Raw genomic sequence first — 23,196 nt, 5'->3', positions numbered from 1 at the left:
ACTCTCTACTCTCTACTGTTCATCTTCCTCCTCCCCTTGCCCTAACTTGATCGTCGGAGTGGTCGCGCCAGAGCACCCCCCTGGCCTTCCTACTGACGTTCATTGTGATCGCAGGCTATTCTCAGAAGCTGCCGCTGGTCATCATCGTCCCTCGCAGAGCCTCAGGCGACGTGGAAGCTGTTTGCTCCCCAACATCAGCCACTGTTCACAGTCACTTACGAGGAGGTTCGGTGACGTGTCCCGGAGCAGTTCTCAATCGGAACATAATTTGGCGCCGTCTGTGGGAAGTTCTTTTGCCCAGATTTGAGATGTCGACGGACGAACCTCCCCAGCCTCCTCAACCCTAGTTCGTCGCCATGACACAAGAGGACTTCAACAAGGCGGTGGCCGCCGCAGTCCTGGCGATCTCTCAGCAACATCAGTCCTGGTTTAGAAGCATTGTCAACATTACAAGAACCTATAGGATCACACACAAAGGGCAATTAGATGGAGATTAGATTCATATGATGAACCAAGAGGATTAGGTTCATATGATGAACCAAGAGGATTAGATTCATGTGATGAACCAAATTGGATTAAATGTAATCCAAATTAGACTAATTAAGTTGATGTGATCAACCTTGGAAGATAGAAGGTCAAGTTTGACTTAACTTGAGAAGGAAGACTTAATGGTCAAGTTTGACTTGACTTAATGGTCAAGTTTGACTTGACTTTATGCCACATCATGGTTAAGTTTGACTTGACTTTATGCCACCTCATGGTCAAGTTTGACTTGACCAAATGACTTAAAGTTGATGTGGCATAAGTGTTGGCCAATGATGGTGCTCCACATCATCAAGCATGCCACCTCATGGGAGTTACCAAGAGGTTGTAACTCTTGGCATTAAATGGGTTATTGTAACCTCCCCTCCCATTGAAAGTGGCCGACCACTTTAGAATGAATGAAAAAATTTATTTTTCATTCATTCCACTTGAAGGCTTCTTCTTCCTCCTTGGCTCTTCTCTTCTCCCTCTCCTCTAGTCTTGGCCGAAACTCCCTAGAGTGCTAGCACACTCAAGAGTTTTGGTCTCCATCCTCTTGTCTGTGTGGATACGTGTAGAGGGGTGTACGCTTGACACTATCGAGATCCAACGTCGAAAGGAAGAGCGGGATACGCGAAGGGCACGCCTCAAGGGTAAAACTCTCTTCATGTAGATGTAAGAGTTGTAGAAACATGTATAAGTTTTATTTTGTTCTTTGTACGGATCCGTGGCCTGGGTTTCCAGGGTTTTCACAACGCAAAAAGCGGTTTTTATGGCCTGAAAAGCCCAATAAGAATGGTATGCTTCATGAAACCTCTTATGTTGATACTACATTCTAAAATGGTGTGGTTGAACGTAAGAATAGACATCTACTTGAAACTGCACGAACTCTTTTATTTCAAATGAATGTTCTTTTTGGGCAGACGCAGTTTCTACTGCATGTTTTCTCATTAACCGTATGTCATCCTCTGTTTTTCATGGTAAAATTCCTTACAAAATTTTATTTCCTAATAAGTCGTTATATCTTGTTAACCTTAGGATATTTGATAGCACTTATTTTGTTTGAGATGTTCGTCCACATATCGCTAAATTTCATCCCAAAATTTTGAAGTGTATTTTCTTGGTTATTCTCATTTTCAAAAAGGTTATAGGTGTTATTATCCTAGTATTAATAAATATCTTATTTCAATCGATGTTATTTTCATGGAAGATACACCTTATTTCTCATCCTCACATATCCTGATTTCTCAAAGGGAAGATGATGATTTATTAGTATATTTTATCACATTCTCCACACATGTCTTAGAACCGGCTCTTGTCAAGCCTCCTATTATTCAAGTATACTCCAGACGTCAACCTCTTAATTCATGTTCTGCACCTACTACTTCGTCATCAAATCCAACTCCGAATGATGATCTTCCTATTGCATTATGTAAAGGTAAACACCAGTGTACTTATCATATCTCTTCGTTTATTTTTAATAATAGTTTGTCATCTTCTTCTTGCTCTTTTATTGCTTCACTTGACTCTGTTTCTGTTCCTAAAACTGTTCGTGAGGCCTTATCTCATCCCGGTTGGAGAGATACAATGATAGAGAAAATGAAAGCCTTGGATGATAATGGTACTTGGGGCTTGGTTGGTCTACCTCCAGGAAAACAAGCTATTAGATGTAAATGAATATTCACTGTAGAAAAACAAGCTATTAGATGCAAATGAATATTCATTGTTAAAGTCAATCCAGATGGGTCAATTGCTAGACTAAAAGTTCATCTTATTGCTAAGGGTTATGCTCAAACCTATGGTGTGGATTATTCTGACACTTTTTCTCCTGTTGCAAAGTTGATATCTGTTCGATTATTTATTTCTCTTGTTGCTACTTATCATTGGCCTTTACATCAACTTGATATCAAGAATGCTTTTCTTCATGGTGATCTTTAAGAGAAGGTGTATATGGAGCAACCTCCTGGTTTTGTTGTTTAGGGGGAGATGGGGCAAGTTTGTCGTCTTCGAAAATCTTTATATAGTTTGAAACAAAGTCCTTGTGCTTGGTTTGGAAAATTTAGTCAGGTTATTGAAAAGTTTGGTATGAAGAAAACTAAATCTAATCATTCTGTGTTCTACAAACAGTGAACTGATGTTATTCTGTTAGTTATATATGTGGATAATATTATTATCACTGAAAGTTATATTATGGAAATTTCATCTCTCAAATCTTTCATTCTCACTCAGTTTTATATAAAAAATTTAGAGGTGCTAAAATATTTCTTAGGTGTTGAAATTATGAGGAGTAAAAATGATATATTTCTATCTCACAAAAAATATATTCTCTACTTATTAATTGAGACAGAAAAATTAAGAGTAAAACCTTGTAGTACTCAGATAACTCAAAAAATTGGATCTTACAATAGATAAAGAATTATTTAAACATCTAGAAAGATATCGAAAATGGATTGAAAAGTTAAATTATCTTACTTGATGGAAAATGAATTTCATTTTTTTTGCTGAACAGTTGATTGCACGTGCAACCAAAGCAGCCATCGCGTCAGCTGCCACACAAGTAGACACTCGCCCCGACCACGTTGATGGTCGTGGTAGTGGTTGCACGACGCGATTGCGCCAGTGGACGCGGTGGGTGCCACGTGAGGCAGTCTCAATATTGGGACGGCTACAAGCGATAAAGAAGAAAAGAGATTAGGATTTTGATTAACTGTGAGTCTCGCTTACTACGCCATTCTTTGGAAAGGTTCACGAAGAGGGAGAGAAGTAGGGGTGAGCAGTACCCGCCCGGCCCGCTAAACCCGTCCGCCACCCGCATCCGGAACCCGCCAACCCGCAGGTTTAAAAAAAATTAAAAATAAAAATGGATAGAAAATTGACAAACCCGCTTGTACACGGGCGGGTTTCGGATTTTAATTTTAAAATCCGACTAAACCCGACCCGCCCGCCTATTTATATACAAATAATAAAATATATGTATAGGGTTTAGGGTGCATTGAAAGAAAATGGCAAGCATTGTCTTGATGATTAAAAGTCTCATACTTTCCTACTTGTAAGTGGTGTCATTCAAATTAAATCTTGTGTCCTATTAATCTATTATATAACAAATTTTGATTTATCTACTTGTAGGCAAAAGAGTGCTGCATTTTGGATTTTTTGCCCCAACTTGGATAATTCCTAATTACATGGACTTGGACTTTGGTGTTGAATTATGAATTATCCTTGTTTTTTTGTGTGGCCATGAGATGCTTCCTATTTTGGTATAAACATTGTTGATTAGTTATAAAACTGTGGATTGTATTTTAGACTCTTTTGTAGACGCTTATTATATTAATTATCATCCGTAAAATTCATTTTTTTACCTTCGATAACCCGCCAATCCGCCCACTCGCCGGCACCCGCCACCCGCCGAATTTGATGCGAAAAAAAAATCGAGTTGGGTTTAAATTTTATTAACCCGTCAATGGTGGGTCGGGTGGGAAAATCGCACGAACCCGTCCGACCCGCCCGCTTGCTCAGCCCTGGAGAGAAGTATGCTAATAAATTAAAGAATCACGTTGTGATAGATTTTAGGTATGGTTAAAAATTATTATTAAATTATTTCAGATATTTTATTTTATTAAAATATAATAAATTTGTAATTATCTAATAAATTTCTTTCTAATTTATATAAATTTAAAATGAAATTTTTTCTACTTAAATTTTTTAAAATATTTTTTTGATAAATATAATTTCATCTCACATTATGTTTGTAATTTATATATTTTTTATTTATAAACATTTATTTACAAATTTATTTTAAATTCAATCTAAATTTTTTTTACATCATATTTTATTTAAATAAAACAGATTAATAATTTTAAATTCATTTAAGATTTTTTAAATTTAAAATAAATTTTAATTCCATCTCAAAAATCTATCTCTATTTTTTTATAGAGTATGCATTGTTCCTTACATTGTCTATGTCTTTCATTTTTTATACAATTATATAAAAAAAGTTAAAAAATTTTAAATGCTAACCATAAAAACTTATTTACGTTAGAAATATCATAATTCTTAAATTAATCATTATGGATCAACTAAATAATACTTTTAATTAAATAATACTATAGCATAACATTTAGTTTTTTTTCTTTTGTCACATAACATGCATTCAATAATTTAGTCATGCTACATGGAATGTTAAAGTATGAGTAATTTACCATGGATAGAATGCTTGTTGGGTAGCTGTTAGTCTTGCAATGTTTTACTTTCATCAAATCAATTAGGTGAGACCTAACAACACTATTTGTATACATTTGTATACATGTTTGAGTATAGTTGAGTGGATTACAATGGAGCAAATTTGTTGAAGTGGACAAAAGTTAAATTTTAAAGAATCGAGACAATACCCTTCTTCATCGTGACCGATTATAATTTCTTAATTTACTTTATCATAAATAATTATAAAATCAAAAGTGTAAGATCACTACAAGAATAAATTTTACTTTTTATTGAAATGTTTGTTACTCACCACCATGGTCAAACTACTACACCACTGGGCAAACACAAACCATCGTGCATAGCTTGATGGTGGCCTTGATTGGGCCACTATCGTTGTTAGTGGATCCTGCTTTTAGTTAAGAGGCCCAACAACACAAAACCCTTCTCTTACCCCGTTTCGTCCGCCGCATACGAAGCGCAAGTTCATTCCTCTCGAGCGGCGTGTCGACGTCGAAGCCGTTGATCCGCTTTACAATTCGCGTTAGGGTTTCCTGTTCTTATCTATAAATAACTAGCGACTCCCTCTTTTTAATCACTACCAATGTCTATTCTCCTCGCGCAGCAGTTTTTTGCTATCTGTTTCGGTCGTTGGCGTTCCTTTTCTTCTCGTGCGACCTGGTTCTTCCAGCTCTCCTCTGCCTTTACTTTTATGTTTGAAGATCTGTGTTTTCGTTTTCTTTTTCCTTTTTATGTTCGATATCGGGTCCTTCTATACGATGGGACGATCCTTTCCCCAAATGATCGATGGTTAATTAGTAGATTATGGCGAGATGATGATTTTTTCCCCAGATGATCGACTATGAACATTCTGCGCGCTATTTTTATTCTCCCTTGAGGAGATCAAGCCAGGACTCTGATCGCCAATGCATACTATTGAATTTCGAGGTTTTAACTTCGTTTGTTTGCCCATTTATGTAGCAAAAGAGAATTTTCTCTCATCAATGTCACTGATCGTGGCGGAGGATATTTTTCCGGGTGAAAATATCCTTAACTCTGTTGGAGCAAACAAATTATGTTTGTATAGTCCAGAGTTAACGTCACATAAAGAGTCTCAGGGTGTTGATGGATCTTCCTTGGATTCCAAGGAGGCAGATCCTCCATCTTGAGGCGGTCTCATATTCCATCGCCTGGAATAGCAGCGTCGCTGCAGTTACCTCTTGGGATTGGCCATGAGACATATATTCTCTAAACTTTTTGAATTGGAAAATATGATTTGTTTTTTTTTATTGAATTGGTAGGATTTCGTTTCTTTCTTCCTCTTGGAATTTATGTTTTCCTGACTGGTGCATGATTGGTACTCTCGTCAATCAAGGTAGTGTGAAGTTAAAGCAAAAGGATTTTTCAGAATCACCATGGCAAAGAAAAAAAAATGGTCTGCTATTTTATGGACAGTAATTTTCTGATCAATGATTCTAAAATTTTCTGATGCTTTCTGTCGTTAATTTGCTTGGCGTTTGAAAGCCAAATAAAAGTTGGGGAACATAAATGCTTGATTATCTATTTTATTAGAGTATTTATATTTATATTAATGTAGGGATGTTATAATACAACAATACTCGTATATTAATGTTCAATTTTTTTAACACAGTTAAACTTGGAAGGATGAGTTTATTTATTTAAAATAAAATAAAATAAAATTAAGATGGATGATTGAATTCATAATATAACTATATATTAATAAAAAGCAGATATTAATATATTATATATATATATGACGCGTGGATATAAAGATGATATATGTTAACATTTAAACTAATACGATATGCATGAGTTCATTATAAAATAGCCACTAATTAAAAGGCCTTATCTTTTAACACAGGGAGCCATGTATCAAGTAAATTCATAGTCACGTTGCTTCTTTTAAAAAATATTTAATTATAAAAAAAGATATAATGAATTAAAAAAATAAAAAATTTAAATAAAATAAAATTTTAGCTGTTTTATGATTTTAAAAAATATAGATTTATATTAAATTAATATTATTCATTTAAAATAATTTTTAATTTTATTTATAATTTTAAAAAAAAATTGAGTTGATGGCTCTAAAAGCTTAATTTTATTTTAAATTTATATCATATATACTCATTGATTCTTAAAAATTATTTATATTTATATTTTAAATTTTAATAAAAATTTAAAAATTATATTAAAAAATATTTTCACAAAGCAATTTCAAAATGCTCAAAAGTTAAAAGAATAAGATGTTTTGTCTACTAAATTTATGTTATTCTCTTTAAAACATCCAAAATGGATGCTCTAACGGGGTATTATAATACTTTATTGATGTTAAATACCATTGTAGAGTGGAAGGTTGTTATAATACTTTATCCAATTTTATCATAAGTAATTCTTAAAATGAAAGTAACAAAAAGAAGAATGAATCGTTGGTCCTTAGTGGGAATTTGAGTAAGGAGTAGCTCCTTATTTGTAGGGTTTTTCAAACAAACTATTAAAATAAGAAACAATTCGCTTTTTTGAGGTAACTACTTGAGCCGGATGAAAGGAAACCTTTACGTCCGATTTTAAAGGGGGGAATCCAACCCTACAGGAACCTATCTCGATTTTTCTTTTGCTAGGCTCATAGCTAAAAAACCTACTTTCTTACGATTATGAGGTTTATTCGAATATGAAATCCAATTTCACATGTATTTTTTTATTTTTGATTATATTTATTAAAATAGTTAGTTTTAATAGTTATTTTAAAATTGAATAAAATTTTATTAACGATTAATTTTAACTTTTATTAAAATGTTATAAATTTTAAAATTAAAAATTAAATAAAACGGTTAGTTTTTTAACGACTATTTTTAATGGTTAGTTTGAAATTTTATCTATAAAATATATTTATTTAATATGATATAATTTTAAGATAATTGAGTGGACAGTGGGACCCATAACTAATAAGGGTTAATGTTAAAAGAAATATCGATGAAAGAGATATGTTATTATAACAAGTACATGAGTAGACTTCATACTTTTTAATGAGGTGGAGATTATCAAGTCGTGTAGCTGTTAAATACATTAAACTCCCAACAATTTGCTTATAAAGTGCGTTGTCAACCTTCCTTCCTTCAGGATTTCGAACAAGCTTCAATCCTGCTTCAGCAGGCATGTTAACAGAGTTGCAATTTTCCATTTGAAACTTGTCCAGAATTTCTTGAACATACTTCTTTTGTGAAATAAAAATTTTAGCTGCTAATTGAACTATTCTAATGCCCAAAAAATAAGTATCCACAACAGAAGCAGAATTTGTAGCTGCAACAGTTTGTGCTTCTCAAGCAATTTGGCTAAAGAAAATACTTGAAGAGTTAAATTTCAAACAAGAAGGTGCTGTTAATTACAAAGAAGGCTTTGCACCAGTTGCAAGACTTGACACAATTAGATTGGTGATAGCATTGGCAGCACAACGATCTTGGCCTATCTTCCAATTGGATGTTAAATCAGCATTCTTGCATGGTGATCTTCAAGAAAAGGTATTTATTGATCAACCACCTGGTTATATAAAATATGGATGTGAAAATAAAGTTTACAGACTCAAAAAGGCAGGCAATCCAATCAAAGTTCTACGCACAGATCGTGGGGGAGAATATATCTCACAAGAATTTTCAAATTTTTATTAGAATCATGGAATTAAAAGGCAACTAACTGCAGCTTATACTCCTCAACAGAATGGAGTTTGTGAGCGGAAAAATCGCACTATTTTAAATATGGTGCGAAGTCTTTTGGCAAAATGTGGTATTTCAAAAGCTTTTTGGCCTGAAGCAGTCAACTAGAGTATCCATATATTAAACAGAAGTCCTACACTTGCAGTTCAGAATATGACACCAAAAGAAGCATGGAGTAATAAAAAATCAAAGGTAGATTATTTTAAAATTTTTGGATGTATTGCTTATGCTCATATTCCAGATCAGAAGAGGATCAAGCTTGATGACAAGGGAGAAAAATGTATATTTCTTGGTGTTAGTGATCAATCAAAAGCTTATAAGCTTTATAATCCTATCACTAAGAAAATTATTATCAACCGAGATGTGATTTTTGAAGAAGGAAAATTTTGGCAATGGAATAACAACTTTACTGAAGAACAAATACCTACTAACTTTGATGGAATTGATGAAGAGCAGCAATCAACAACAGAAAATAACCAACAACGTTCATCAGAAAATGAAGTAGACATTCCAAGCTTGCCAACAACAGAAAGTGAAGAACTACCTCAACGCACTAGAAGAAGACCTGCTTGGATGGCAGATTACGAGGTAACTAGAATTGGTCAATCTGATGATCCACTTACATATTTTGCCCTATTTTCCGATTGTGATCCTACAGTTTTTGAAGAAGCTGTCAAGGAATCAAAATGGCGAAAGGCCATCGATGAAGAAATTAAAGCCATTGAACGGAATAATACATGAGAGTTAACTGATCTTCCAAAAGGGCATAAAACAATTGGGGTCAAGTGGATATACAAGACAAAATTAAAAGAAAATGATGAAATTGACAAATACAAGGCACGCTTAGTTGCAAAAGGCTACAAGCAAGAATTTGGTATTGATTACAAAGAAGTCTTTGCACCAGTTGCAAGACTTGACACAATTAGATTGGTGATAGCATTGGCAGCACAACGATCTTGGCCTTCCTTCCATCTTCAATTTTTGTAAAAAGTGTATGCTCATATGGACATTTTTTAAACCTCTCCTTTGAAAAATATGCATCTATGCGACTATACCAAGCACGTGGAGCTTGTTTCAGTCCATATAATACCTTTTTGAGTCTGTAAACTTTATTTTCACATCCATATTTTATATAATCTTTGTCTTGCTGGTTGAGCTTTTGTTCATGAACCAACAACGAACTCTGCAACTCATCAATTGTAAGTTGATCAATATCTTTTGACTCTTCTATTGAACAGACAACAAAATTATATTTTGGTGTCATTGATCGAAGAATCTTCTCAACAATGGTGACGTCTTGCATCTTTTCACCATATATCCTCATCTTGTTGGCAATCGTCATGGTACTTGCAAAGAAATCTGAAACAGATTCCCCAGACTTCATGCGTAAAGTCTCAAATTCTGTCTGAAGACCTTGAAGCTGCACCCGCTTAGCTTTGGCATTCCCTTGATACTTCTTCTTCATGCAATCCCAAATATCCTTGGATGTTTCTTTGCTAAGAATTGTCTCCAAAGTTGCTCGATCTATGGCTTGGAAAAAATAGTTCTTTGCCTTAAGACCCTTCAGCTTCAATGCATCTAACTTCGCTTTTTGTGCACTCGTCAGTATTTCTCCAGCTGTTGGCTCTGCTACTCCAGATTCAACAACCTACCAATACTCCTTGGATCTCAAGAAGTTCTCCATTAACATGCTCCAATGGTCATAGTGACCATCAAAGCGTGGAATCGCAGCTTGTACAAAATTATTTTCGGATGCCATTGAAGGGAATTCGGAATCAAAATGAGGAGAGAAAAAATATCAAATCCAGAAATATTAGAGATATACCCATGACGACGTAAGGAAATCTCCGACGCTCTTCCTTGTATGTTATAATGGGAGTAAGTTGTGAATGTTTTTTACTCTAATCATATTAAAAAATAATAATTCTTACCATTTTTTTTATTCTTTTTATTTATAATTTTTTGGACATATCATATTTGAAGATAAACATATTCAACACCACTAAGTTTTTTTAATTCTTATTACCTTATGAAAATTTTATATCATATTATTGAAAATTTTGATATTTAAAAAATATATATCAAAATTTTGATATATCAAATTTTGAGTATGATTAAATTTTATACTGTTTATAACAAATTTATTTTGTATTTTGGTATATCAAAATTATAAACAAAAAATATAAATATTTGTTCAATTATTCATCAAAATTGATTTTTCATTATTTTGATATATATCAAAGATAAATATAAATATGCTTTTATATAATATAGCAAAGATAGATAGAACTAATGATAAATTATTTTTTTATAGATTTGATTAAAAATATATAAATAAATATTTTAAATAGAAAAAATTCACGAAATATTTCAATTCCGATTACACAAGATGTCTCGCCCATATCTTTCATTTCAAAATTCTTTGAAAGAAATTCTTTTGTCTTATGCAACATACCCAAATCATTAGTAGCAAGTAAGATATCATCAACATATAGGACTAAAAGAACTAAAAGTATAATTTTGCTCCCACTGATCTTTTGGTATATGCAATAATCAACAACATTTTCTTCAAAATAAAAGATGTGATGGTATTATTAAACTTAATATACCATTGTCTAGAAGCTTGTTTAAGTCTATATATTGATTTCTTAAGTTTACACACTAGATGATCTTTTTTTTCGATTAAAAAACTTTCAGGTTGGTCCATATATACATTTTCTTCAAGATTTTCATTCAAAAAGGCTATTTTCACATCCATATGATGTAACTCTAAATAATAATGAGCCACCAATGTCATAATAATACGTAACGAGTCTTTCTTTGAGACAGGTGAAAATGTCTCTTTATAATCAATGTCATCTTGTTGAGTGTATCCCTTAGCAACAATTCTAGCTTTTATATCGTTCAATATTACCATTCGAGTCATGCTTGGTCTTAAAAACCCATTTGCATCCGACTCGTTTAGAACCTTCTTGCAATTGAACAATATCCCAAACATCATTTTCATACATGAATTGTAATTCTTATTTCATTGCATTGATCCATTTTTCTGACTCTGTACCTTCTATGGCTTGTGAAAATAAAATTGGATCTTTATAAATTTCAAAATCTAATTCTTGCAAATAAGTTTCATAATCATTTGAAATAGTATTTTTTTTCTTATTCTTTGAGATCTTCTCAATGCTATTTTTTGTAACTCATTTGTATTAGATTTTTGTGAGTTAGTTTCTTCAGGGATACTTCATCATGTTGTTCAGTGTTGATATAACGTTCTTCAACAACTGGAACAACTTTTGGAACAACACTGGATGAAGGAATATTAATAGATAAAGGAATATTTACCTTAACTTCCTTTATATCCACATTTCATTGTTTATCACTCCCACTAATTTCACCATTTTCAAGAAATTTTGCATTACCAGTTTCTATTATTCTTGGATTATGATTAGGATAATAAAATAAATATATATCCTTTAGATTTCTCTGGGTAACCAATAAAGTAACCACTAACTGTTTGAGAATTTAACTTTCTTTCATGCAGATTATAAATACCTACCTCCTCGATTTCCTTCCTCACTATGCCGAGGCAGTCGCTACCAACTAGGTATCTGAGGCCCATGACCTCCTACCGGCAATCTTCGAGCTCATCCCCCTTTTCGGCTTTTCCCCGAGCACATCCTTGCTTATTTCACCAACGCCCTCCATTGCTCCATCAAGAAGTTCCCTCGAGAGAGGAAGAACACCAATCTAATTGAAAGACATTGCTCCCCTCATAGTGTTTCAACAAGACCAAGGATGTCTTAGATGGTCGTAAGAGAGTGAGAACATGTGTGGGTTGCTGCCATGGCTTGCTTTGTTCCTTCCGTCATCATGTCGAAGCACACAACATTGATTAGCTTTTTTTGCATCTACATTTGGCTCGCCAACAAGAAATACAAAAATCTCATTTTTACCACTTAAAGAAGCAATAAGAGATAAAGCAGTAGTTGTCCGTGACAATGTAGGCGAAGCAGACCAATGCCAAATATACCATTAATGGTGGATGGTACGGTCAAAATTTCTACTGTCGCCCCTTGGATCTCCTCACTTCGGTATGGCCACCTTCATGGAAGCTACTTGCTCAACCGCAACAGCTATCATCCTTTCAAGGGTTCGACATGCATGTCGTCTTCCTCCACACCACAAGGGCCCAAAAGGAGTCAGCCGAGAGAGAGGTCTTTCTTTCGTGCATCGCTGAAATAGATTTGAATCAAAAGAAAAAAAAATCTAGATGCTCTATTTGAGGTACTCATATTCTCTCCTTGCCCCTCATTTAGGATGGAGTGTTCTCTCTTAGCTTCTCGAGATCAAGTTATCTTTTCTGCCCTCTTGGTCGGATCGAGTTATCTCTCTCAATTTATAGACCGAGATCAAGCTACTCGACCAAGATTGAGTTTTCGTTTCTGGTCGAGTCGAACTCTTGGCCATCGAATTCTAAATTTCAAACTCTTGAATGGGATCGAACCTCCTCTCCTAGCCACTCGACCCGGATGGAATTATCTTTCTTGACCACTCGATCGAGATCAAGTTATCTATCTTTCTTGAGCTTCTCGACCAAGATCAAGTTCTCGCTTCCAACCTCCTAGTTGAGATCCAACCTTCTCACACAACCCTTGGCTATATATTAAGTTATTATATTCTGTTGTCTCCGGTAGCTCCAGAGTACGCAAATTGATACGGATCGTCGAGGCTAGTGTTCAACACTATCTCTGTAAACGATATTGCTCCGCTACGGTGCTAACGGATAGCAGCAATTCGTTCCTAAGATACAACGACGAACGTCTCGAAATAGTAGCACTCCAAATTTCGAGATCAGCGAACCTTCTCGTAGGCTTTTTGGACTCCTAATACACTAGATGAGATGAATGCACAAGGAAGAGAGGAATCGATGAATTGATCGATGAAATTTCTAATCTGGAGGGATCTATTTATACCAAATGAAGAGGTTGAATGCCCTTTGGGTGAGAGGATGTGTTTTTTGGGCTGGATCGATCTGGATCGTCCAATCTGAAGGGTTGTAACCCTTCACATAGCCTACTTTAATCTCATCCATCAGATCTGAAGGGTTATGACCCTCAAATCTCGCCTATTGTCATCAGCCATCGAATCTGGATCTAATGATCCATTTGATCTGACGCTTCAGATCAAGTCTCATCCCAAGCGGTCAGATCATGGTTCTTCGCGATCCAACGCTCCAAATCGCAACACAAGCGATCCATCACACCTCTTTGATCAACGGTTGCCATCCGTTCGCCCAATCAACAGTCCAGTCATCTCTTATTGCCCACGTGGATGTCACATAGGCATTGCCATGTCAGATACGAGCCTGACACGTCACCCGAGTGCCACGTAGGCACTGCAATATCATCTGGAGCATAAATTTAAGCTCCTCGCGACGATGCATAAGTGCGAAATGCAAAGTGCGCCTATAAAGCGCTCATTGCACATGTGCGCACGTGCGCGCGTGGCGGGTGGCGGGTGGCGGGCTCACAGGTGCGAGCACCTACTCGCCCCTGAGAAGAGAACACCTGGTCTTTTTGTGTTAACTCCATTAACACAGCATCATTAATAAGGAAAGAAAACACATCGAAACTTTCCGATGTGGGACTATTCTCCCATGCATTTCCATATATATAACATTAATGAATAATTAATGTTATTCGGGCTGACTTTAAACAATTAATTTCTCATTCACCCTTAATCAATTTTGAGCAAATTAATAGTCTAAATCTATCTACGCGAAACATAGATTTCGATTTTGAAGTCAATTACGACTTTCATCAATTGATGACATTTTGATTTTTCCACAAAACCGTATTGGTCCATTAAGACCCCAATATCCAACATATTCTACCCTAACTTTACTGATTTCGTAAGCCTAGGGATCAAGACACTCTTCTATATTATTTTCTCTTCATCTCCACTAGTCTTTTGAGCTAAGTGATCAACCCCAAGCATAGTACTCTTATTTTGTGAATATTCGTGATTGAGAACATCCTCATAGCACAATACATAAGACTCTCGCAGTACACTCACTTTGAGAACGTTTCCGTTTGAGAACATCTTTGCAATATATCACATTGGGAACATTCCTAACTGCGAACATCCCCTTTGAACCTCTACATTCTTATTCTCCCCACAATTTCAACGAGATAAAAATTTTCTCCTCGGTCAGAGCGGGATTGGATTTCTTATTCTCCTCACAACCTTAACGCGATCGAGCTTCTCTTCTTGATCAGGATTTCTTATTATTCTCCCCACAACTTCAATAGGATTGAGCTTCTCTCTCCAATTGATGCGAGAATGGATTTCTTATTCTCTCCACAACCTCAGCATAATTGAGTTTTTCTCCCCAATCAACGCAGGATTAAATTTCTTCCCGATTGGAGTAGGCTTAACCTCCCAAGGCTCTCCCGAGTGTTTAATAGCCCTAATCCTCATTCAACTCAACAATTTGGCTTCTCAACTGGACCTCCTAAATCACTTTTATAGCTCGATAGCCCAAACGCTCCACCACTGGTACGTGTAGCTTCATTGGGCTCCAGTCCAGTACAGCCCAATAATTTTTAATTTAACATATTAAATTAAAATTTAAAAAATTAAAATAGTCTAGTCAATCTTACTAATTAGCCAAGGTAGTTTAGAATTTTGATTACACCATTGCACTCCACGCTTTGTAAATCAAATTTCGTTCGACTCTATTCCTCAATTCGACTCAAAGGGGAAGACTAGCTGTAAATCGAATTTCGTTCGACTCTTCCTCAATTCAACTCAGAGGGGAGAAGACTACTGATACCAAAGGACTCTACTCCTCTTTCAACCCAACAGATCAGACCCACATGGACCAAAACCAACCCAATTTCTTGCCGGCAATATTGAGATAGTATCCACATACTGCCAACAATCCGCAAATTCAAGAACTGATAGACTGTTAGAGTTTAGGAGTATATCCATAAAAATATGACAGTTAGGGTAGTATCAAACCAACAATCCGTTGATGAGTATTGACACGAAGATGTAGAAGCAGCTCGAATGTGGGGAGGAGCCGCGACGTTTTCATTGACAAAGACATTTCTAATTTTTTTGAAGGATAGTCATCTTTTTCTTAAAACAATCAACCTTCTATTCTCTTTTTTTAAACACTGTAAATGAAAAAGAGAAAAATGGTAATTGTTTAAAGTAATCAACCGTTTTAATCAACTTTTTAAAGAACTGTTGGACTTCTCGCTTCTTAAACAATTAACATTTCAGTTTGATTTTCAAGGTTTATAAATTAAAATTAAAATTAAATTAAAACTGACAACTTAATAGAAAAGATGCAACATTTATTAATAAATACATTTTTATTATTTTATTAGATTAGTCTTTTTTTATCAACCTTTTCTCTTTTTAAACACTATGTAAACGGAAAAAAAAATTAAAATGAAAAAATATTTTAGCAACTTCAAAATAATTAGCCTTTTCTCTCTTTTATTTAAACGTAAATAGAGAAAAATATATATATATTATAAAAAAATGATTTAATCTGAAATATATCAGACTGGTCCAATGTATTCGAGGATGGTGATAAGATAGAAGTGGCGGGCAATGGCTGACGATACTATTATCTATTTTTAAGAATGATACAAACACAACAGAACTACTGAACTGAATCAGAAACCAGTGAACAAACGTCTCTCCCATCCATTTTGTTTGTAAATTGCAGTTCCTATTTTATCTTCTCTAAAACATGTGAGAAAGATTAAACCACAAAACCAAAACTATTCAATCTAGAAACACTATCTTTTTGAGAATATTTGTCTCATGGCCAATCCCAAGAAGTAATGGCAGCGACGCTGCTATTCCAGGCGATGGAATATGAGACCGCCTCAAGATAGATGATCTGCCTCCTTGGAATCCAAGTAAGATCCATCAAACACCTCGAGCCTCTTTGTGTGACGTTAACTCAGGACTATACAAGCATGATTTGTTTGCTCCATCAGAACTAAGGATACTTTCACCCAGAAAAATATCCTCCGCCAGAATCAGTGATTTTTTAACACTTTTTTCTACATAAATTGGCAGACGAAGTTCTATTTTAAAAAATAAACTAAAACAACATGAACTATCCATTTACACAATCAATAAAACCCCGAAATTCAATTGTAAGCATTGGCGATCAGAGTCCTGGCTTGATCTCCTCGAGGGAGAATAAAAATAGCGCGCAGAATGTTCATAGTCGATCATCTGGGGAAAGGATCATCATCTCGCCATAATCTACTTATTAACCAAATCTGGGGAATGCTCATAATCTACATATGAAAAAAAAAATCAAAATCCTGGCTTGAATCTCCCTACTCAAATTTATGTAGGAAAGTAACAAGTCGTGAGGACCATCACATCAAATAGACGACATTAATATCGCTAAAAATAAGAAACGGAATCCTGCCAATTCAAAAATCAAAAATCAAAATATCAAAATTTCCAATTCAAAAATTGGAGAATATATGTCTCATGGCCAATCCCAAGAGGTAACTGCAGCGACGCTGCTATTCCAGGCGATGGAATATGAGACCGCCTCGAGATGGAGGATCTGCCTCCTCGGTATCGAAGGAAGATCCATCAACACCCAAAGACTCTTTATGTGACGTTAACTCTGGACTATACAAACATGACTTGTTTGCTCCAACAGAGTTAAGGATATTTTCACCCGGAAAAATATCCTCCGTCTCGAAGGAACTTCCTAAATTTAAAATACCATCAATAATCTTGCGATAAATAGACATTGCGACCACCTATAATTTACACAAACATACAAAAGATCAAATGAGAAAAACTTTAAACAATTTGAAGAATAAGGTGATCAGAGTCCTGGCTTGCTCTCCTCAAGGGAGAAGAAATTAGCGCTCAGCATGTTCATAGTCGATCATCTGGGGAAAGGCTCATCATCTCACCATAATCTACTAATAAACTGTCAATCCGTGAAAAATAAAAATTAAATAAACGAAGATCAGAATCTTGGCTTGAATTTTCCTACTCAAATTAGAGTAGTATAATAATAAGACGCTCAGGTGTTTAACGTCGATCATTTGGGGAAAGGATCATCACATCCAATAGATCACTTAATTCGATCTTACAAATCATCAAGCAAAATCAATGACCAATTAACAAAACCGGAAGATGAACAACGAAATCCATCGCACCTGCAAGATCGGAATTAGAAGACGACAGCTGCGAGGACGAAGAACCCCTAGATTTGATTAATACAGCAACGAAAAAAGGCAGCGCCATAAAACGACTGCTCGAGTGAATCGCTGTGAATATATTTATACAGGGAGAGGGGAAACCCTAGCACGGATTGTAAAACGTATCAACGGCTTTGATGTTGACACGCCGCTCGAGAGTCGGAAGTATGAACTTGTCGTGTAATGCGGCGTATGGTATTGGAGAGGAAGAGTAATAATGAATTAATAATTCTGTATTAACATTGATTTAAATCATGTTATTATGTTATTGTATGCACCACCTTCTACGAGAGATGATAAAATCAATAAATTTGTCATCCTAACCGTCTTAGACGATAAAATAGTACATATTAAAATTTTAATTCAAATTTTAATAAATTTAAAATCTTAATTTTACTTGGCGGTTGGAAAATTTTTATGAAATCCAATCAATTAAAGCATTATTCGGATATTAAAACTTGAATATATAAATTATAAAAAAATAATTATCCTTTTAATTTTGTAAACTTTTTTATTTAAATAAAATAACACAAAAATATAAAATATAAATAATAATAATAATAAATAGATAGATATACAAAATCAAATATATTTTTTAATTTTTTTAGATTTCACCTCCATTAAATTTGACCTCCAAATTAGGTGAGGTTAAACTAGCACAACCTAATCCTTATTAAGTCATGCAGACACAATCTAAATTGAACTAATCATTTTGGGTCATGGATCACCAATCTAATTGTCACTTGGTTAACTAGTTGATTGATAATATAAAATCTCATATTAGAAGTTAACTAGTTTGACGAAAGCCAATTCAAATGAGATTCTTGGATCAACAAAAGTATTTACTATTAGAAGTTAACTAGTTTGACGAGAGCCAATTCAAATGAAATTCTCTTCTTTAAATTGGATCAACAAAAGCATGGACATAGGGGTGGAAAGAATTGAGAATTGAGTTGAGTAATATAAAAAATATAAATATTTAAGTTCTAACTTGAAAATTATGTGTGATATTTTTGTTGGAAATTTGAATGGAAATAAAAGGTGCGGGAAGGAGGAGACTCCTTTGTGAATGGGAATATAGTCCCACATTGGGAGTTTCAAGGTCTAGTTGTTGGTTTATATTGTGTCACAAGCATTGATGTTGTGAACAAAGGCAAAGAGAGAGGCTCTCTCTCACGTGTGGGTGCGCAAGGAGGGTGTAAATCCAAGGCCCAGATTGCATTACCCGCAAGGTAACTTGTGTGCAAGCGCGACCTGCACGCGTCGAATGTTAGATCGGTCAGGGCAAAATTTGCCCAAGCGAATGAACCAACATTTTGCCACTTGAAATATTTGAATGCAATTTAATTGCATGAATGCAACGTATAGATGAGAGAATCTATATAAGACTCCAAGTCTTGAGCAAAGAAGAGCAATTCGAAGCAAATCCACCTCTATTCCCTCTTTCTTTCTCTCTGGTGATAGCGTTCGGGTACTATCTCATTGTATCCTGGAAAATAGACGTCCATCGTGACCTCTAAGCACTGTCGAAGGGGATGAATCTGTTTTAAGGAAACTACGTTGAACGCAGGCCTCGACATCGGCTCTCGTCGTCTCGGCACTCGGCGACTCGGCCGACTCGACTCTCGACGTCTCGACACTCGGCGATGTGGCTCTCGGTAACTCGCCGTCTCGGCACTCGGCTCTCGGCCACTCGGCGTCTCGACACTCGACCGACTCGACTCTTGGTCGACTCAGCTCTCGGCCACTCGGCGTCTTGGCACTCGGTGACTCGGCCGACTCGGCCGACTCGGCTCTCGGCCATCTCGGCACTTGGTGACTCGGCCGATTCGGCACTCGGCTCTCGGCCAATTCGACACTCGACGTCTCGGCCAACGACTTCGACGACTCGGCCGACTTGACATTCGGTTGACTCAGCACCGGTGATCGAGAAAATACCAGCCCCTGCTGGCAGCTTGAAATTATCAGTTCAAGCCATCTCTACAAGATAAGTTGAATTGTCTTGTAATTTAATTCAATATAATTAATCTCTCCGGCAAAGATTATCCAACAATCTTAAAACAGATTCGATGGCCACAGAAAAAGTTGAGGTGCAACGGACCCAACCTGTGATGGCCCCCTCCGCCCCGATTGGTAATGTTCCAATCGCTCATGGGGAAAGACCAGAGAAGTTCACTGGGTTGAACTTCAAGCGTTGGTAGTAAAAGATGCTTTTCTATCTGACCACGCTGAATCTGGCTCGATTCTTAACTGAGGAACCTCCTGAGCATACTGAGGATGCAACTGTAGTAGAAGCTTGAAAACATTCTGAGTTTCTATGTAGAAACTACATCCTCAATGGCCTTGCCGACTCGCTATATGTTGTGTATAGCATGAAGAGAACGGCTAAGGAGCTGTGGGAGTCCCTGGACAAGAAGTACAAGACGGAGGATGCAGGGGCTAAGAAATTCATTGTGGGTCGATTCTTGGACTACAAGATGGTTGACTCCAAGACGGTAATCAGCCAAGTCCAGGAGCTTCAGGTGATCCTGCATGAGATCCACTCAGAAGGCATGGTGCTGAGTGAGACCTTCCAGGTGGCAGCGATCATAGAGAAACTCCCTCCCGGCTGGAAGGACTTCAAGAATTACCTGAAGCATAAGCGAAAGGAGATGAATGTGGAGGACCTTATTGTCCGACTCCGAATCGAGGAAGACAATAAGGGTTCCGAGAAAAAGATGTTCTCTCAGGCTACTGTAAAAGCCAACGTGGTCGAGCACGGTCAAAGCTCGAAACGGAAGAATTCTAAGTCTTCCAAAATTTGACCCAGAGGAGGCATATCCAAGAAGAAGTTCTCTGGGAAATGCTTTAATTGTGATCGAATCGGTCACAAATCTTCGGAATGCAAAAAGCCGAAGAAGAAGCAGGAGGCCAACCTGAACGAGGGACTAGAGGTGGACGACCTCTGTGCTGTGATCACCGAGCTGAACTTGGTATCTTCAAACCCTCGACAATGGTGGATGGATACTGGTGCTACCAGACATGTCTGCTGCAACAAGGAGCTGCTCCACAACTTTGAAGAGGTTAAAGGGGAGAAGCTGTACATGGGGAACTCAGCAACCTCGGACGTAATGGGCCAAGGAAAAGTGGTGCTGAAGATGACCTCGGGCAAGGAGCTCACTCTGAACAATGTGTTGTATGTTCCGGAGGTTCGGAAGAATCTGGTCTCCGGATCACTTTTAAGCAAGCATGGTTTTCGCATTGTATGTGAGTCGGATAGAGTTGTTCTATCCAAGAATGGAGTGTTTGTAGGAAAGGGCTATGTAACTGATGGGTTGTTTAAGCTCAGTGTAATGGCTATTCGGCCAAAAATTAATAAGAATGAAAGCTCTTCCACCTATATGCTTGAGTCTTCATGTTTGTGGCATGGTAGACTAGGACATGTTAACTATGATGTACTGCGTAGATTAATTAACATGCAAAGCATACCTACATTCCACCTTGACCCGAAACACAAATGTGAGATTTGTGTTGAAGCGAAAATGATAAGGTCATCCTTTCAACATGTTGAAAGAAGTAGTGAACCACTCGGCCTAATCCACACCGATGTATGTAACCTTAAAGGTACACCAACACGTGGTGGGAATAAATACTTCATCACTTTTATAGACGATAACACAAAGTATTGCTATGTGTATCTTCTCAAAAGTAAAGATGAAGCTATAGAAAAATTTGTTCTCTATAAAAATGAGGTTGAAAACCAACTTAATTAGAAGATTAAGGTGGCTCGAAGTGATCGAGGTGGTGAATATGTGTCATCATTCGCTGAGTTGTGTGCTGAACATGGAATCAGACACGAAACAACAGCTCCTTATACTCTTCAGCAAAACGGTATTGCTGAGAGAAAGAATCGTACTCTGAAAGAGATGACTAATGCTCTTCTATTGAGCTCTGGAGTACCAGAGTACATGTGGGGGGAAGCTGTGTTAACGGCTAACTACCTTTTAAATAAGGTTCCCCGAAAGAAAATTGAGAAGAGCCCTTATGAGTTATGGAAAGGAAAACAACCATCCTATAAATACTTACGAGTGTGGGGGTGTCTTGCCAAAGTAATGGTGCCTGATCCGAAGAAGATCAAGATAGGACCAAAAACTGTGGATTGCATATTTATAGGATATGCACATAACAGTTGTGCCTACCGATTCCTTGTGTATGAATCTCAAGTACCGGAGATACACAAGAACTCGATTATTGAATCTAGAAATGCTTCATTCTTCGGTGTTTTCCTTATAAGACCCGAGAGGAAGGAAGTTCCTCAAAATGGATATATAAATCACAAGAGGAAGAAGAAGTAGATGAACCAATTGAGGTTGAGCTTAAACAGAGTAAACGAGCTCGGGTAGAAAAATTCTTTGGAACGGATTTGTTCACTTTCATGTTGGAAAGTGATCCCCAAACTTACTCAGAAGTAGACCCGACCACGGTTCAGAACCGCCGGTTCGACGGTTCGGAACCGTCGGTTCGACGGTTCATGGTAGGTCGACCCTTAACCTTAACCGCCCAAGACGGTTACGGTTCACGGTTCGGAACCGCCGGTTCACGGTTCGGAACCGCCGATTCACGGTTCGGTTCACGGTTCACGGTTCACGACGGTTCACGACGGTTCGAGATTGTTATATTAAAATTTTAAAATATATATAAAAGAAATATTGAAAAAAAGTGAGAAAAGTCAATGTAGTTTAGTGGTGCGTATTCCTTTTTCTCACGCGGGAGACTCTGGTTCGTTCCTCACTAACGTCATGTAAATATAATTTTGAAATAAATATATAAATAAATTTATTGAATAAGTTTATTAAATATGTTGTAGTATAGTGGTCTCTGTATCAATTTCTCATATGGAACTCTCGGGTTCGATCCCCACGTGTATTATAATATATTTGAAATAAATATATAACTATATTATATATAATATCGTATTGAAATTATGTATAAAAGTCATTGGATAGATGAGTGTCTACGTCTTTGATCGGTGAGAATTATTCCCTATATTAAAATTGAATTAAATAAATATAAATATAGTATATATATAATTATATTAATTTTATAAATAAAATATGTTGTAGAACAGTGGTGGGTATATACGCTTGTATCCTAGGATGTCCTGGTTCTATCCCTAACAACTACATATTAAATTATAATTTAATTAAATAAGAATAAATATATTTTATATAAAAATATAATGATAATATATACAATTATATATTAAACAGATATTAAAAAAACATAAAATAAAAAAAAACCCAAACCGGCGGGTTGCAACCGGCGGTTCAACCCGCCGGTTAACCGGCGGCTCCCGGTTCAAAACAGGCTTGAACCGTAACCGGCCCGAGCCCGGCTAACCGGGTCAACGGGCCAACCGGCCCATTGACCCGGTCCGGGTCCGGGCCGGGTCCGGGTCCGGGTCCGGGTCCGGGCCGGGTCCGGGTCCGGGTCCGGGTCCGGGTCCG

General features: G+C 36.5%; 1 long non-coding RNA gene and 4 other non-coding genes across 5 annotated transcripts; 1 reads left to right on the top strand and 4 right to left on the bottom strand.

The window, feature by feature from the left end:
* Positions 1 to 5,546: 5,546 nt before the first annotated feature.
* On the top strand, positions 5,547 to 5,644 carry LOC141812811 (small nucleolar RNA Z103). The gene has a single exon (XR_012600344.1). It is a non-coding gene; the product is annotated as a small nucleolar RNA Z103 (small nucleolar RNA).
* Positions 5,645 to 16,111: 10,467 nt separating this feature from the next.
* LOC141812771 (uncharacterized) lies at positions 16,112 to 17,755 on the bottom strand. Its single transcript, XR_012600328.1, has 2 exons — positions 17,669 to 17,755; positions 16,112 to 16,777 (listed from the first exon to the last, which is right to left on the bottom strand). It is a non-coding gene; the product is annotated as an uncharacterized LOC141812771 (long non-coding RNA).
* On the bottom strand, positions 16,640 to 16,737 carry LOC141812810 (small nucleolar RNA Z103). The gene has a single exon (XR_012600343.1). It is a non-coding gene; the product is annotated as a small nucleolar RNA Z103 (small nucleolar RNA).
* LOC141812812 (small nucleolar RNA Z103) lies at positions 17,324 to 17,420 on the bottom strand. Its single transcript, XR_012600345.1, has one exon. It is a non-coding gene; the product is annotated as a small nucleolar RNA Z103 (small nucleolar RNA).
* On the bottom strand, positions 17,471 to 17,579 carry LOC141812813 (small nucleolar RNA Z103). The gene has a single exon (XR_012600346.1). It is a non-coding gene; the product is annotated as a small nucleolar RNA Z103 (small nucleolar RNA).
* Positions 17,756 to 23,196: the final 5,441 nt, after the last annotated feature.

The sequence above is a fragment of the Curcuma longa genome, chromosome 19 (assembly GCF_044706935.1).
Source record: "Curcuma longa cultivar G26 ecotype Majalengka, Jawa Barat chromosome 19, ITB_CL_G26_1.1, whole genome shotgun sequence".
Classification (NCBI taxonomy): Eukaryota; Viridiplantae; Streptophyta; class Magnoliopsida; order Zingiberales; family Zingiberaceae; genus Curcuma; species Curcuma longa.
Note: the sequence above shows the minus strand (reverse complement) of the source record. Positions and strands in the feature narration are given on the sequence as shown.